Raw genomic sequence first — 16663 nt, 5'->3', positions numbered from 1 at the left:
CAAAATCCTAAAAGCAACAAGAGAAAAGAAACAAGTAACATACTAGGGTGCTCCAATACATCTGGCAGGAGACTTTTAGGCGGAAACCTTGCAGGCCAGGAGACAGTGGCATGGCATATTTGAAGTGCTGAAAGAAAAAAAATTTTACTCTGGAATAGTGTCTCTGGTGAAAATATCCCTCAAACAAGAAGGAGAAATTAAGACCTTCCCAGACAAACAAAAGCTGAGGAACTTCATCAACACCAGGCCTGTCCTACAAGAAATGCTGAAGGGAGATATTTAATCTGAAAGAAAAAGACATTAATGAGCAAGAAGAAATCAACTGAAGGCATAAAACTCACTGGTAACAGTAAGTACACAGAAAAACAGAATATTATAACACTGTAACTGTGGTGTATAAACTATTCTTAGGTAGAAAGACTAAAAGATGAACCAGTCAAAAATAATAACTACAAAAAAGAAAACACGAACGGGCACGGTGGCTCACGCCTGTAATCCTACCACTTTGAGAGGCCGAGGCGGGTGGATTGCCTGAGCTCAGGAGTTCAAGACTAGCCTGGGCAACATGGTAAAACCCTGTCTCTACTAAAATACAAAAGAATAGCCAGGCATGGCAGCGTGTGCCTGTAGTCCCAGCTACTCAGGATGCTGAGGCAAGAGAATCGCTTGAACCTGGGAGGCGGAAGTTGCAGTGAGCTAAGATTGCGCCACTGCACTCCAGCCTGGGCGACAGAGTGAGACTCCACCTCCAAAAAAAAGAAAAGAAGACACATTATGTTGTGTTGGGAAAGATGCTCAGTGAAAAAGAGTATATCAACAAACAGTATGACCTCATTAAATATACATGTATTAATATAATCCCCATCTTCGTGCATGTATATAAAAATCAGATAAGTACCCAGTGCTTAACACTGTTCACCATTGACATTATCTGCAGGTGTTAGGATCCTGGGGGTTTCACTCTTCTGCGTTTGCTTTTTTTTTTTTCAATGTTTAACTGTTTAACCAGAAGCATGTGTTATTTATGTAAGCAGAAAATATTCTGGAAATACTTTTTCAATTAAATTAAAAACTAAAATGAAATCATGTGTCCCAAACCCACCAGGGACCACATATGAAATTAAGAACTTCATTGAGTCAGGAATAGAGACCGAAAATATTGAGACACAACAATTAAGTCATGAAGAAGAATAGAGAGCAGAAGTTGCCCTGAGCCCTCCATGTGACTCCACCAAAGTCAGAGGAAGTTGCTCCAGGCTGGGGATTCCCAGAGACATCCCACTCTGCTTGTGATCCCAAATGCCTCCAAGATAAGCAGCTCACCCTTTCTTTTCTTTTTTTTTTTTTTGTGACAGAGTCTCACTCTGTCACCCAGGCTGGAGTACAGTGGTGTGACCTCAGCTCACTGCAAGCTCCGCCTCCCAGATTCACGCCATTCTCCTGCCTCAGCCTCCCGAGTAGCTGGGACTACAGGTGTCCGCCACCACGCCCGGCTAATTTTTTGTATTTTTATTAGAGACGAGGTTTCACCGTGTTAGCCAGGATGGTCTCGATCTCCTGACCTCATGATCTGCCTGCCTCAGCCTCCCAAAGTGCTGGGATTACAGGTGTGAGCCACTGCGCCCGGCTGCAGCTCACCATCTTACTGATGGTGATGGCCAGTTTCCTGATGCACAGTTTTAATGGTTACTATGTTATATTACATTATGCTAAATTATGCTGCTTTGGGTTACAGCATGTGATGTTACATAGTGTCATATACATGTTTACCGTCTACCTCATTTTACCAGAATGTAGCCACCTGGAGCAGTGCTTAGCACAAAACACCTATGGAATGTTTATTGACAGAAATTGTTAGGAAGTTTATTAAAACCAAAATCTTCCCTGTGGCTTTAAACCACATATAGTGTCTTTTCCACAAACCAGCCCCTCAAATGTCTGACACAGAATCCATGCCCTTCTCATGCTGCTTCTTTGCCAAAATACTAATTAGACCCGTCAGACCCATGCAGCAACTGTTCGAGTATAGTTCTGTTGCGTTTACATGTTTTTGTTCATTGTTTGTTGATTCTCTCCTCTCATGGTGCTTATACCTCCTGAGAGCAAGGCCCATGTCTGTTGTATTCTGCTTTGTTTCCCAAGACCTAGAGTAGCTCAGATGTTCAAATGTGTGTTTGGTTGAACACATGCCTGAATGTACAGGTGCACTAATAGAAACTGAACTGATTGGCTCTATTAAGTCTCAGACTGTTCAGCATGATCGTTAGACTTCTTTTCAAAACAGGGAACTGCGTCTGTGTTGTCAGTGAACATCACGGGATAAAAACATTCATCTGAAATTTGTAGGTTGCCTATTTGCCCTTGAGTACTAAGACCCTTCCTTCTCACCTTCTCATAGAGACTCTTGCAAGATCATGTTGGCTCCCTCTTTAAAGACACATTTAGTAACTGAGTTCAGACTCTCACCTTCTTTAGCCATGATTAATTTAGTGTCTTCCTCTTTTATCTTTATATATTTGCTCCCATAGAATATCTTTTCCCAATGGATAAGCACTTTATCAGGCTATACTAATTCAGTCTTCTAGAAAACTGTTTCCTTCAAATAAAAGCAGTTGTCATCCTGTTTAGATTTTGGTCCTAACTTCTCTTTTCTTGAAGATCTATGACCTTCTGGGGGTAAATGTTTTAATATTTTCCTTCTTATTCTCAAGAATAATTTAACCTTATTTCTAAAAAAGAAGAAAAGAAAAGATGGTTTTTCCAAGGCTAACCAGCTTTCCTACAGCCTCTGGATGTGACTATCAATATCTGGAGCACGTTAGTCGACATTTTCTGTTTCCTGTAAAGTCATCCTGCCTTTCACATTCGTCCGTAAGACCCAGACACATCCCTGCTGGCCTAGGGCAATGCCATTCAGTGATGTATAAATCACCTCTCAAAACTGAGAAAAATACTTGCATAAGGTTAGTAGAAGCCTGCTCATTTGGAAATGATTTAGCCGGGAAGCATTTGAAAGGGAGAAAGGCATGTGCTTTCAGCAGGATTGGCCCAGCCTTCCCTCTCGTAAGCCAGAAGTCCCACCCAACTGGGGAGTTTGATCCCGGCCCCAGTAGTTTCCAGGGTTTATTCTTGCCCAGGCTTGTCACCTTGCTCAGCTGCCTGCCTGGACAGTAATCATTGCTTTGTCATCATAGCCGGGTGGCCTCGCCTTACACTCCCAGGCTGCCCAACACCTCCTATACTACAAGCTGGTGCCTGCCCGGGTAGTGTATAGGCATGAGGGCAAAGCTCCTGATCTGTAGAGCCTCAAACTGGAAAGAGGATGCTGATTTCTAGTAACTGTCCCTTTCAAGAAAAAGTCCAGACCCTGAGATAGCATTCTTTATTCCCTTTATGCACATGCTGCTTTAGTGGCGAAGGGAGTTAAGGAAGCAAATTGTTGTTTAATAAGCACATTTTTATTAAGCCTTCTATTTGACTATGAATAATTAACCAGTTAAATATTAAATAATTAACTGAGTAAAATAGATTAAAAAACAAATTCATAAACGTCTTCTATATTCATCCCCTTTCCTCACTAGATTGAATCCAGAAGCTGCCAACACTAGTTATAAAGGTAGTAATACAGCAATTATTTTTTATGAGCACCTGCTATGTGCCAGCTATTATGCTAGGTTCTTTGTATATTTATCACTAACCACTCAGGTAATCCTGCAAGATAGGATGATTAATACCAATTTGCAGATAAGGACACTAATAATCGGAAAAGTGAACTTGCCCAAGGTCATTCTGCTGGTTTGTGGCAAGGCCAAAATTATACAAGGTTTCTCAGATGCGGACTCCAAGCCTGATCTCTTCTACCTCTGCTTCTCTGCAGTTGCCACAGGGGTTTTATTGAATGCACATTTCCAGATTGTCTGTGGAAAGGGGTTCAGGAATGGGTTGTGTGGAAAACATGGCCAAGAATGTAATTTTCACCCTCTTCTCCTTCCAGCCTCCACAGTCTTCTGGTCTGTCCCAAATAATGCCATCTTTTCCTTTAAGTATATATGAAAGAGCGGTTTGATTGTTGCAAACCACAGTTAGTTCAACGATCATCTATTTGTCTGTTAGGAAGGCCCACTTCTGGGTGTTTGTGCTACCACTAAAAGGTATTATGTGAGTCAGAAATAAAGTGTCAGTGGCATAGTTAGTAACGTGCATTTTCTCCTGAGCCAGTCAGAAATTTGGCTCATTTTTTATAAACCTCAAGTTAATGTGATTTGGCTCAGAAATGACACAGCGATGTGTCAGCCCCAGATTCAGAATTTGGGAAATTCTCTCAGTGCCCCTCAAATGTTTTAATTTTTTTTTTTTTTTGCTTGTCAAAAAAAGCATTTTTAAAATATAAAATTAGACCAATTATTGCTTCTCCTCATGAGCATGAGATTTGTACGAGTGCCAGAAACTAGCAGGTGTGTGTCTATTGCAGCAGGGGCTCTGTGGTGAAGTTGGAGTCACCTGGGTTTAACAAGAGTCACTCAGTCCATGCAGCTGTACACTCAGCAGCAGAACCATCTTCCTAAAATTCTGAAAACCCAATCTAAATGTTACCACTTTTAATATTTTAACGCAAGGCTCAGTTCTAAAAACAATCTCCAAGTTAAAGAATGAGAATCATATTACTTTTTAAACACAAGTAATCAAACGAACATTGAAAGCCAGGTGGATCAAAGAATAAATTTTTTTTAATGTTTCATTTTTATGGTTCGAAAAAGTTTCAAGTAAATAAATAGAACAGGAATGTACTTGACACGGAGAGCCAGTAAGGCAGGTGACTCTCATCCTCTGCCCCAAAAGAAAGCTGGAAAAATGCAAAATGAGAACAAGACGTCTCCAGAAAGGTCCAAAATTAAGGGATCTAACATGAAACAAACTTTTAAGGTGAGGACTGTATCTTGACTTTTCTCAATGTTCTAATCCTCTCTGTGGAGAGTTCAGTTTCCAGGGAAGCTGAAGTCAAGGAGGTGAAAGGTAGGGTCTCCAATGGCATGGAATTGACTTCCTGGCAATAAGGAGCGCTTTTGACGATGCAAAGGAAATAATGAAAGGCCAGATGCCCTGTGCCCTCTGCTTTTAGATAAGTGAGAATCTACAGACCAAGGAGCAAGTGTAATGCACAGGTCTGAGTTACCCTCAGCGTTTCCAGTTTGAAGGGCTACTTTAGTACTTGTCAGTCTGCAAAACCTGAACTGAAAGCTGCCTCTCAAACTGATTCTATTGATTGTCACCCCATTTCATCCCTTGATGACTAACCTCATCGCAGGCAGGGGCGGAGTCCAGAAGCTCAGGCACTGCAATGAGGTAGATGAATCAGCGTCCCATTCTGAGATCCCCTCATCCTGTGGGTCCGTATAAGACCAGAAAACACGTGTACAGCTCCCGGGAATCCCCTTCTCGGGCCTGTTTCAGTTCAAACTGGACATATTCCTGGGTTTTCAGACTGAAGAAACAAGATTTTGCTGTGATTTTTGTTCACCCTCTTTTGTGCAGTCTTTTTGGTTATTTGCTCGTCTGTGTGTCTGAATCAGTTGCAATTTTGGTTTCTGGCATGTTACAGCCTGTGTTATACTATGAGAAAGAGCTCGCTTTTAAAGGCACTTTTTTCAGCAGCTACTATTTTCCTAAAAGTTTTCAATCAGTAGTATTTCCATCCAAATGCTAATTATTGTTGTTGTTGTTGTTGTTGTTGTGATTAAAGACAGGATCTTCCTCTGCCACCCAGGCTGGAGTGCAGTGGCGCAGTCATAGCTCACAGAAACCTAGAATTCCTAGGCTCAAGAGATCCTCCCACCTCAGCCTCCCAAAGTGCTGGGATTGCAGGCGTGAGCTACTGGTCCTGGCCTGTTACTATTATTAATCGATATGAATGCGTTATATTTACTACTTTTCAAACTATAGGGTTTTTGTTTTGTTTTGTTTTGTTTGACTATAGAGTGGTAAAATAAGGTTGTTTGTGAATTTTTGTTGATTTAGAGGCCAACTTAAAGGTTTTGAGTGTCACTTACTAGTCCTGAGCCTTCAAGCCTGACCCTGGAATCTGTGTTTAAAGGGGAATGTCGGGTCTTTGCCCACAAATGCCAGGAATGGATTGACAGGCAGAATGCACTCCGCAGTCCCACTAGGGAAGGAATGTGTTTCCCCACTTGATCTGACTCCAAGGCTGCCGCCTGGTGTCCCAGGTACAGGCCCATGGGAGTGCTTCCTCTTCACCAGGTACAGTGGCATTAGCTGCCGGCATTTAGATGAAATGCAGTGTAGTAAAAATTACCATGTCTGTTGTTGGCAGCACTTATCTGATAAGAATGTCATAACACGAATAATATGTGTGAAAGAACTGAAAAGCTGAATGATTATTCTGATACAGAAACTGAAAATGAAATCACGCTCTGATCAGCAGCCACTGCCATAAACATCAACGCTGGCATCTTGCATTTTTATTCCCGATTCACAGAATTCATCCCGTGTCTTGTTTAGAAAACAGTAAGTTTCTGAGCACAAAGAATTCTGGAGTGAACTGCGGTCACCTGCCAGGCAGATCCCTCGATCCTGGCAACAGTCATATATGCTTGGTGAAACCAGTGTAATTTCTTGCTACCATTCTTTTACAGGCAAGAAAAGAGAATTACAGAGAGGTTCAATGCATTCCTGTTTTTCTGACCATTGTGCTAGGCCTTTGAGGAGTTATATGAGCATTATTAGACATGATCCCTTCCCTCAAAGAGATTGTAGTCTAGTAGGGATTTTTAAAATGTTCTGATAGTGGTGACACATGACAAGAAAGCTCCCAGCACTGAGTAGCATGTAGTTGCTAAATCATTGGCATTGGCCAGGCGCGGTGGCTGACACCCGTAATCCCAGCACTTTGGGAGGCCAAGGCAGGTGGATCACCTGAGGTCAGGAGTTTGAGACCAGCCTGGCCAATACGGTGAAACCCCGTCTCTACTAAAACATACAAAAATTGGCTGGCGTGGCGGTGTGCGCCTGTAATCCCAGCAACTCAGGAGGCTGAGGTGGAAGAATCGCTTGAACCCAGGAGACAGAGGTTGCAGTGAGCTGAGATCATGCCATTGCACTCCAGCCTGGGCGACAGAGGGAGACTCCGTCTCAAAAAAAAAAAAAAAAAAAAAAAAAAAGTGGCATTGATTATGTCTAAGTGGAGGGTAGAGAGGGCTCGCTCAGGGTAGTACAGGTCACCTTCACAGACAGGCCAGGATGAGAAAGAATGCAGAGGTAAGTGAGATGGAATAACGTGAAAGGAAAAGTGAAACAAGGTGGGGGCAGGAAAGCCTGGGGCAGGACAGGAAGTAAGCCATCAGGCTTGGGGAAGACCATGTTTAGAAAAGCAGCAGGCGGTAATGCCACAGCGGTCCTTGATGGTGCCATGTGGCAGAGGATCTTGAACAATTGGACCGGGGTCACTGGAAACTTCGGAGCAAAGGTGACATAGTAACTGAGATGGAACACTCCTGTGGTGGCGACAGACAAGGGAGAGAAACCAGGAAAAATGTGTTTCTCCTCACTTGTTTTAACAGGGAAATTAAAACCTGGTTTAAATTTTTTCTAGTTGAACCTATTTGTAAGCTAAATAGACTTTGCAGATCTTCATAGCTGCAGTTTGAACTCGAAGATTTAACTTCAGGCAAAAATTCTATTTTTGTGTATTCTCTCCTTTGGTAACAAAGAGCTGCTACGTGAGGTGGGGATGCCTGAGGCCTCCTACCGGTTGTCCTAAAACAGGCAGAGGCGGCTGGCATCAGAAAAGTGGTCAGCTACATGGAGGGCATTGTGCAGACTGAGCACATGCAAGGCTGTGCACCATCAGGTGTGGGTTCTTGGAGACTGGCATCGGTCTTGCTGTAAAGTAGACGTGAAGATGAAAACTGGCCCATGTGCCCATGACCTTCTAAAAATTGGGATATGGAGGATAGAGAAAACGTTAGACAGTTATGAAGAGCAATATTCTGTACCCTTATTTAACCATCTATTCTTTGATTTTAGGAGAAAAGTGAGTATATTTACTATAAAGAGTCTTGGCATTATAAGTCTATACAAGGAATAAGAAGTCACCTGAATATGTCCCTTGAGTAGCTAGACATCTGTGTAGGGAGAAGGGACTGGCGGTGCTGTGTTGAGGCAGATATGTGGATTCTCAGTTCCATCGCTTGGAGTATCTAAAAGGCTAAGGAGTGGGACATAGCAGCGTGCACCTGTGGTTCCAGCTACTCGAGAGGCCAAGGCAGGAGGATCGTATGAGCCCCGGAGTTTGAGGCCAGCCTGGGCAACTTAGTGAGACTTTATCTCAAAAACAAGGGCAGGTGACTAAGAAACCCAAGGGCAACACTGAGGACCTCTCAAGCTGGGGGAATAGGGTGCAGTCTTATTCCTGAGTGACAAGAAAATGAAAAAGGAGAGAAGGCAGACAGATCAAAGAAAGGACAGGGGAGTTTATAAGGTCGGAAGGTCGCCAGCTAGACTTTGGAGTAAGTGGTTTTAAACATTACGTTTCTCTTCCTGTCTTACATGTGGTATGGGAAGTGGTTAAAGAATGGCCGAAGTAGGTCAGTAGAGGCAAAGCAGCAATGAAAGGGCGGTTGGGGGTGAAGTCAGGAACACAGGCAGGGGTGAGGACCATCGCTTCGTGACATGGGATCAGTGTCCTTGTAATGAAATAGCATTCTTTCTCAGTGATAAAAGAATGTGGAGCAAGCTAAGTGCAATTTTAGCAGGAATGATAAATTTTACCTTTGCTTATATTTTAAATCATTACGAGAAATGAGGTGCAAATGAAATACATTTTTATCAAATTGCATTATCCCACTGACTGCTATTATTTTGTCAGAAATCTGTTTCTATGATAAAACTTAGGGACATTTTCTCCAATAAAAAGTGCAGATCATACTTAGGAATCCTAATAATCTCTTTAAATATCTTTCTGTTTTAGTAATACATAGTTGGCATTAATAAACCTAGCTTCATTATAGGCTACATTTGCATGATGCTTATTCTTTTAATTTAAAAAACTCTTTCCCATATATTCTCTCATCTCAGACTCCCAACAACTAGAGATCAGAGTGAAGTTATATTTCTCATTTTAGAGACAATTCAGAAACTCAGCTTGATGTTAATCAGTGCTGTCTTTTATTGAATGCTTAAATGTGAGGGGAACTATGCTAGTTTCTTTGTATATGTATGTATGTATGATCTCATGTAATCTTTATTATGGACTAAACCATGGGATAGTTATATCCTCATTTCCTCTGATTCTTCTAAGATACCACAAACTAAGATCTGATTGATCACAAAGTCCACAGCTTGAAATCACAGTAGTTTACTGAGCCTGTGACTTACCTAAGTTCAGGAGGCTAGCAAGTGATAGAAGAGGAAGTGGAGATAGTCTATTCGCCCTTGATTTTCCCATGCAATTCTAGTGTGAAATTTTAATGTAATGGATAATCTTATAAAAGCATTGCACCTCATAAATTACATTTTATTTTGTATATATATTACATAATGTATTTTGTATTCGTATTACATTACACATGTGTTAAAATAATCCATATAATTGTTAAGTTTTTGGAAATTCTTACCGACCTGAATGCTTTAAGTAACCATATTTTCTTTACTATTCCTTCAGGTAGTTAGTAGAATTCGTTAGATGGAAAAATCACACGGAAATGCTTAGGTATAATTAAAGCAAAATTAGCAAGCAAGTTTGCGTTGAAATGTGGATGTTCAGTTCAATTCAACAAGTTTATATAGAGCACTTACTATGTAAGATGTTCCAGTCTACACAAAGATAAGTAGATAATATCCCTCTCAGAGGAAATTTATAGTCCTTCTTTAGGCGATTATGTTTAGTAAATCCAAATGCTCTTGAAAGGGATTATTAGAATTCCTATTTGGGGATTAAGTCTAGTAAAACTGAATGCTCTTAAAAGAGATTATTAGGATTCCTAAGTATTGCTTTTATTTTACCCTGGAGAAAGAGCATTCAAAGAGAGAGAAATGGTTGGGTATAGATTGAAGTACATATTCATAAAACTACAACACAAAACAGAATGTAAGAGAAAAAGAAATACGTGCTTTGGAGGAGCATGAGCAGGGAACTGTCCTATTATATTGGCATAGAAGGGAAATCTGCAAAAGCCTCAAGACGTAAATGATGTTTGAGATGAGCCTTAATGGATAAAGAGAGACCCAGATACTTATGAGGAAGGGCATTCACACGTTAAGGGGATGGTGTAAGTAAAAGCAGAGGCTAGTTTTTCTTGTAAGTAGAGTATTTGCAGAGCAATAAAAAGGCATGAAGCTGAACACTGGGACGTTATTGTAGAAGGTCTTGAGTACTAGGGTGAGGCTTCTGGAAGTAAATGCAGTAGAGTGGAAAACAAATACTGGACTGGGATAAAGAGTTATCTGGCCAAACCTAGGAACTGAGTGACCTTGGACTAATCAGTTAATCTTTTTGAGCTTTAACTTCCTCGCTGTACTGTGGAGATGGTAATTGTTGCTTTAAAGGTTGGGCATAAGTGACAAACTTAACAGTCTTTTGACAAACTTAAGAAGTCTTTTGAAAACTAAAACTTAACAGGAGGCATCATCATCTTCAGAGTCACCATTGCCATCATCATCATCATTGTGATGTGATGATGCATATGAAGTTTTGTTGTTTTTTGTTTGTTTGTTTGAGATGGAGTCTTGCTCTGTCACCCAGCCCGGAGTGCAGTGGCGCGATCCCGGTTCAGTGCAACCTCCGCCTCCCAGGTTCAAGCAATTCTCCCGCCTCAGCTGCCCTAGCTGGGACTACAGGAGCGCGCCACTACGCCTGGCTAATTTCGTATTTTTAGTAGAAACAGGATTTCACTATGTTGGCCAGGCTGGTCTCCCAACTCCTGACTTCAGGTGATCCTTCCTCCTTGGCCTCCCAAAGTGCTGGGATTACAGGCATGAGCCACTGTGCCCGGCCACCTATGAAGATTTTTAGAGCAGTGAAGTTTTTCTGAATTAGGAAAATTCAGTTTGCAGCAGTGTGGAGGGTGGACTGCTAACAGAAGACAGAGAACCAATCAGGATGCTATAAGAGTACTTCAGGTGAAAGATAATGAAGGTGTGATTAGGATGGCAGTTCAGGTAACAGAAAGGAGAGAAAGGTAAACACACTGCAGAGATTCAGTGCTGAATGTTCAGTTCAGTATTTGTTCAGAAATGAAGTGAGCACCCATTCTGCTCCAGGCTCTGTGTTAGGTGCTGGGCCACCAGACAAAAATGACACAGCCTTGAGGGGTTCATCACAGGTCAGAGGGGAGGCACAGATGTATAAACAAGTAACCACAACAGAGGGGAACAAGTGTTCTAATAGAGACCTGTACGTGGGAAATGTGGCATGAAGGAAGGTTAAGTCAACGGCGGCTTGGTTTGGCCAAAGAAGGCTTCATAGCAAAGGAGGAAATGGAGCTGGGTCTTGACAGATGAGTAAACAACCCAACACAGAGTAGGAGGTTGGGAGGTGCTACCAGCACGTGCAAACCATGGTATATTCAGAGGATCTCAGCTTGGGAGGCTGGAATTAGGAGCTGGCTAGAATGTACGAGGTCTTGGATCCACTTAGAGGTAGCCCAGGATACGGTAAGTCCAGCTGCTGCGTGAACTTCAGCAAATCACTTAACCTTTTAATGGTTTAGTTTCCTCATCTATAAAATAAGAAAATAGTAAGTCCTACCTTTCAGGGTGCGTATGAGAATTAAGTAAATCACCTAAAGCGTTTAAAATCATGCATAATATATTTTAAATGCTTAATAAATGAGAATTATTGTTGTTATTATGAGAGAGGGAGTGAAAGAGAAGGAATCTGGGATAACTCCAGGTATGCTGACTTGAAGGTTAATAGATGTTGCTGTCATTAACCAGGATATAAAATACAAGAAGAAGAAAAGTTTGTGTGGTGTGTAAGTTTAGCTTTAAACATGGTAAGTTTGAATCGCTCATGAGCACCCAGGTTGAGAGGCTCAGTAGACATCTAGAGTGGGCACATTAGACCTGGATGTGCTTTTAGGCATCACTAGCATACTAAATGGTTTTTAAAGCCACAGTAGCAAGATCAGCAAGGGAAAGAAGGGTAGTGAGAGGAAGGCCGAACACAGAACACCCGAGGAACAGTGAGAGAAAAGAAGTTTCAGCAAAAACGAATGAGCATGAGATCTCCAAGAGTGGCGCTGGGCCAGGAGGACAGCGTGGGAGCCAGAGGGGAAGAGAGTCAGGAGGAAATGAGCATTCAAGGACATCCAATGACCTTGACAACAGAAGGGCTTATGTAAGGGCTGCTTCTGTTGAAAATGGTTGCTAAGGTCTTGGAAATGTGAAGGTGGGTCATGAGTTCACAGGTATTCGTTTCATTAATCTTAAGCTTACACACACACATGCACAATATTATATGGACTCCTATGTGTATAATCTGCAACAAAAAGTCTTAAGTCAAAAATAGAAATCGTAGATGAGGATATCAAAACAGCAAGTATAAAGACTTCTTTGAGAATGTTAGCTATCAAGAAAAATAGAGAAATGAAGAGCAGCTGGGGAAGGAATACAGGGTCAGGAAGGGCTGTGGCCTGAGATCATTTGTCAGTCTTAGGGGAAGAAGCCAGTGGAGAAGGAAAAACTGACGTTAAAGCAGTACCAGTGGGATACTGATGGAACTAGATCCCCAAGGACAGAGGAACAGACAGACAGAGGGCGCAGGCAGGCATCAGCTTGGAACTCATGTCTCTTCCAATCAGACCAGAGGGAAGGCAACAGGGTCAGGCATGAATGCCCACAGGTCTGTCCTTAGGAAGCATTTACACTTAAGAGCCTTTGTTTATTCAGTGCCATAGGAGGCAAGGTCACCTGTTGTGAGAAAGCAGGGATCAAAGTGAGGCTCAAGAAAAATCACCCATGTGGAAAGAGTGTCCGAGGAACTCAGAAAAAGGAACGGACTAGGAATGAATGCAAGGACTGCCCAAGCCACATGGCCCAAGCCACCACCAGATTGCGCAATTGCCTTTAAAAACCAATAGAAAGATAGGAAGGTAGGTAGGGCAGGAGGTGATTTTGGAGGGAGCCATTAGGCTGATTTAAAGGGGTGGAATGGACAAAGAAAGATGCAGCTCATCTTTAGTGAGGATCCAGAACCACCTGGTGAGAGCCTCAAAGGAGAAGGAAAGGAGGGCTCAAGTTTAGAGAGGTCAGTGTCCTACTTCTGTATCCCACCATTGTGCACCGTTACCTTTTCCTAAGGAGCCCAATCACAGAATCAGAGAAGCCAGAATGGGAGCTTGATCCAGAATTGGAGACATGAGGGCTTGATCCAGATGTATATGGACCTACCAGTGATTCTCCCCTTGTGTAGGAGAAGCCAGCTAAGATGTTTGCGAGATGGCTGGTGTTGGATGTTAAATTTCAAGAGCAATTTAATATGCCAATTTTTACCTGATGAGAAACAGGGCTTGGAGATTCCCTGGAATGAGCTGGCTCAGAGTCGACTAGGAAAAGCCAAGATTCCGAATCTTCAAGACAAAGTTCAAAGGTCAGAGTTAAAGTCAGGGTTGTGAAGCCAAAAATTTGAGGGAAGCAGAGATGGACTCAAAAGAAGAACATGTCAAGAAGGTGAAGTGAAATGCTTGGGGGTACCCACAGGATTGCCCAGTTGCCTTTAAAAACCAATAGGGGCCGGGTGTAGTGGCTCACGCCTATAATCCCAGCACTTTGGGAGTCTGAGGCGGGCGGATCACCTGAGGTCAGGAGTTCGAGACCAGCCTGACCAACATGGAGAAACCCCGTCTCTACTAAAAATACAAAATTAGCCAGGTGTGGTGATACATGCCTGTCATCCCAGCTACTCGGGAGGCTGAGTCAGGAGAATCGCTTGAACCGGGAGGCGGAGGTTGCGGTGAGCCAAGATCACACCATTGCACTCCAGCCTGGACAACAAGAGCAAAACTCCATCTCAAAACAAAAAAAAAAACAATAGGAAGCTATCATGAAGGCAGGGAGGGCAGGAGGCAATTTTGGAGGGAGCCATTAGTCTGATTTAAAAGAGTGGAGTGGACAGAGAAACATGCAGCTCATCTTTAGTGCGTCTTTAGTGAGGGTCCAGAACCACCTGGCGAGAGCTTCAAAGGAGAAGGGGTATTTGCATGAGGTCAGCAAGCTAAGAGAATGTGTCATCTGCCTTCTGTGGAAATTGCTTTTGAGGTTGGGTGGTTACTGGATGGATGAACAGGTGAGTTGGAGGGAAGGAAGAAAGAAAGAAATGGAAAGATTGATTACAAGCATAGCTGGAATTAGAGAAGAAAGACTGATGGTAGACACAGCCAGAATCGACACCCTAACTTTCAAATTCAGTAGATGCTGAACTGAGCACTTTGTGTACATAAGACATGGTCATAGTACCTGCCAAGGGTGAGTTTTCAGGAAATGTTCATGCAGGGAACGAGTGGGTGCTCAGGGATGGGCCGCAATTAAGATACAAAGATCAGGAGGACGGTTTCTGCCCTAAAAAATCACAGCTCAGCCAGGCGCGGTGGCTCACGCCTGTAATCCCAGCACTTTGGGAGGCCGAGGTGGGCAGATCACGAGGTCAGGAGATCAAGACCATCTTGGCAAACACGGTGAAACCCTGTCTCTACTAAAAATACAAAAAAATTAGCCGGGTGTGGCGGCGCCTGTAGTCCCAGCTACTCGGGAGGCTGAGGCAGGAGAATGGCGTGAACCCGGGAGGCGGAGCTTGCAGTGAGCTGAGATCGCGCCACTGCACTCCAGCCTGGGTGACAGAGCGAGACTCCGTCTGAAAAAAATAAAAGAATCACAGCTCAATGGTATCTCAAAGTTTGTCTGCTCTTCCACTCTTGGATAAACAGTGTATTAAACAGATTTGAACCTGAAAGTGTCAGTTGTAAGAAGCTGTTGGTCTAGGAAGTGTTCTTTTGAAAGTACTGTTACTCATTTTTTTTTTATGGACTTTTCATTTTTTTTTATTCCTGAGTTGCTGGAGAACACACTGAAATAATAGTTTATCTTTTTGGATTTTAGCTACAGTCGGAGACAAATTGCACAAATGTGAGGCATTCTGATACGCAGAGGGAGTCTGTATGCAAAGTTAACATAGACATACCGGGGTGGTATGTGTTAAGTCTGATGTTTAATCATGAGTAATTAGTTTGTACTTTGCAATGTTGGCCCCTGAGGATCTTAACGGTGTAAACTGTGTAAGCAAAAGAGTGATTGCAAAGGCAGCTATGGAGTGGCTGATTAGCAGTGGGATGGACTCAGGAACACATCAGACAGTCAACAGAAGAGGAAAAGGACGATTGGTTTAATAGTTTGTAATTGATGAGTAATTTCTCTACAAAAGCTTTGAGGCCACTTATAGCCAAGACACGTATCCTCTCCAGTATTGAAAATGGAAGAAGAAAATCAGAAACCTTATAGAGGAGAGATGGCCCTATGGGAGAGCCGAGGTGTAGAAAATCCACTTGTGTCTTTATGGCTTTCTTAATTGGGTAGCGACACTCTGGGTAAGAATTCACCCAGGTCCTAGACGAGGTGGCCCAACTCTGAGAATGACGAATAGTTCCTTGACTCTATGGACAAATATGCCACTGTGGACACAAACTTGACAGTCCTGCTTCTCAGCCTCCTCAAAGGGAGACCAAGGCACCAGCAGGGCAGAGATGGGAGGAGAGAGGGACGTTTTAAAGGGTCACTGGATCTGCCTTTGCTTTCCTGGGGGAGCGTTGGTAACGGCAGAATGGAGAAGGGACACCTGGAATGCGTATGTGCCTGACCCACCTACTGCCTGTGTCACGTGTCGTGGTGTGGGAGAGAAGATATCGGGTCAGTAAATCCTTCCCGCATGGCTTTGAACACACTCGCCCTCCCACGGCTTCCTGTGTGGGTTCTGCATTATCTGAGGTGCTGGGGGAGGTGAATGACCCGAGAAAAGAAGGCGCACGACCGTTCCCAAGAGCTCTTTCGTTCCGAAAGCTTGACAGGATCCCTTTTCAACACCCACCCGCCAAAGGGAGGTAAGGAAATGTCCTCACCTCAAGAGAGAGAACTTCGCACTTTTCTGAAAATGGATCGACCACTGCTTCTGTGCTTGCTTAGGTTTGGAAGTGCAGGCAAATCAGGAAATAGGGTTCTGTCGGGCCCAGTGGCTTATGTCTGTATACCCAGCACTTTGGGAGCCCGAGGTGGGCTGATCGCCCGAGGTCAGGAGTTCGAGACCAGCCTGGCCAACATGGTGAAACACTGTCTCTACTGAAAATACAAAAATTAGCCAGGCATAGTGGTAGGCACCTGTAATCCCAGCTACACAGGAGGCTGAGGCAGGAGAATCACTTGAACCTGGGAGGCGGAGGTTGCAGTGAGCCAGATCGCACCACTGCACTCCAGCTTGGGTGACAGAGTGAGACTCCATCTCAAAAAAAAAAAAAATAATAAGGTTCAGATCCAATTTGTAAATGCCAAGTTGGCGTCCTGGTCATCAGAAATCAATATAATTCTGTAGTCATTTATTGATTGGAGCTCTTTTCCGGAGATGAAACTGAAGGTGAATACTGGAAGTGAATAAAACAGCCCTTCT

The 16663-nt window shown here is 43.1% G+C and overlaps 1 protein-coding gene across 12 annotated transcripts in view; it reads left to right on the top strand.

Annotated features, from left to right (window-relative positions):
• Positions 1-16663, top strand: part of AFF3 (ALF transcription elongation factor 3) — a 617822-nt gene that overhangs the window by 381389 nt on the left and 219770 nt on the right. The window lies entirely within an intron of this gene.

This window comes from Macaca fascicularis, chromosome 13 (assembly GCF_037993035.2).
Source record: "Macaca fascicularis isolate 582-1 chromosome 13, T2T-MFA8v1.1".
Taxonomy (NCBI): domain Eukaryota; kingdom Metazoa; phylum Chordata; class Mammalia; order Primates; family Cercopithecidae; genus Macaca; species Macaca fascicularis.
The sequence above is the reverse complement of the archived record's forward strand: the minus strand, read 5'-3'. Positions and strand labels throughout refer to the sequence as shown.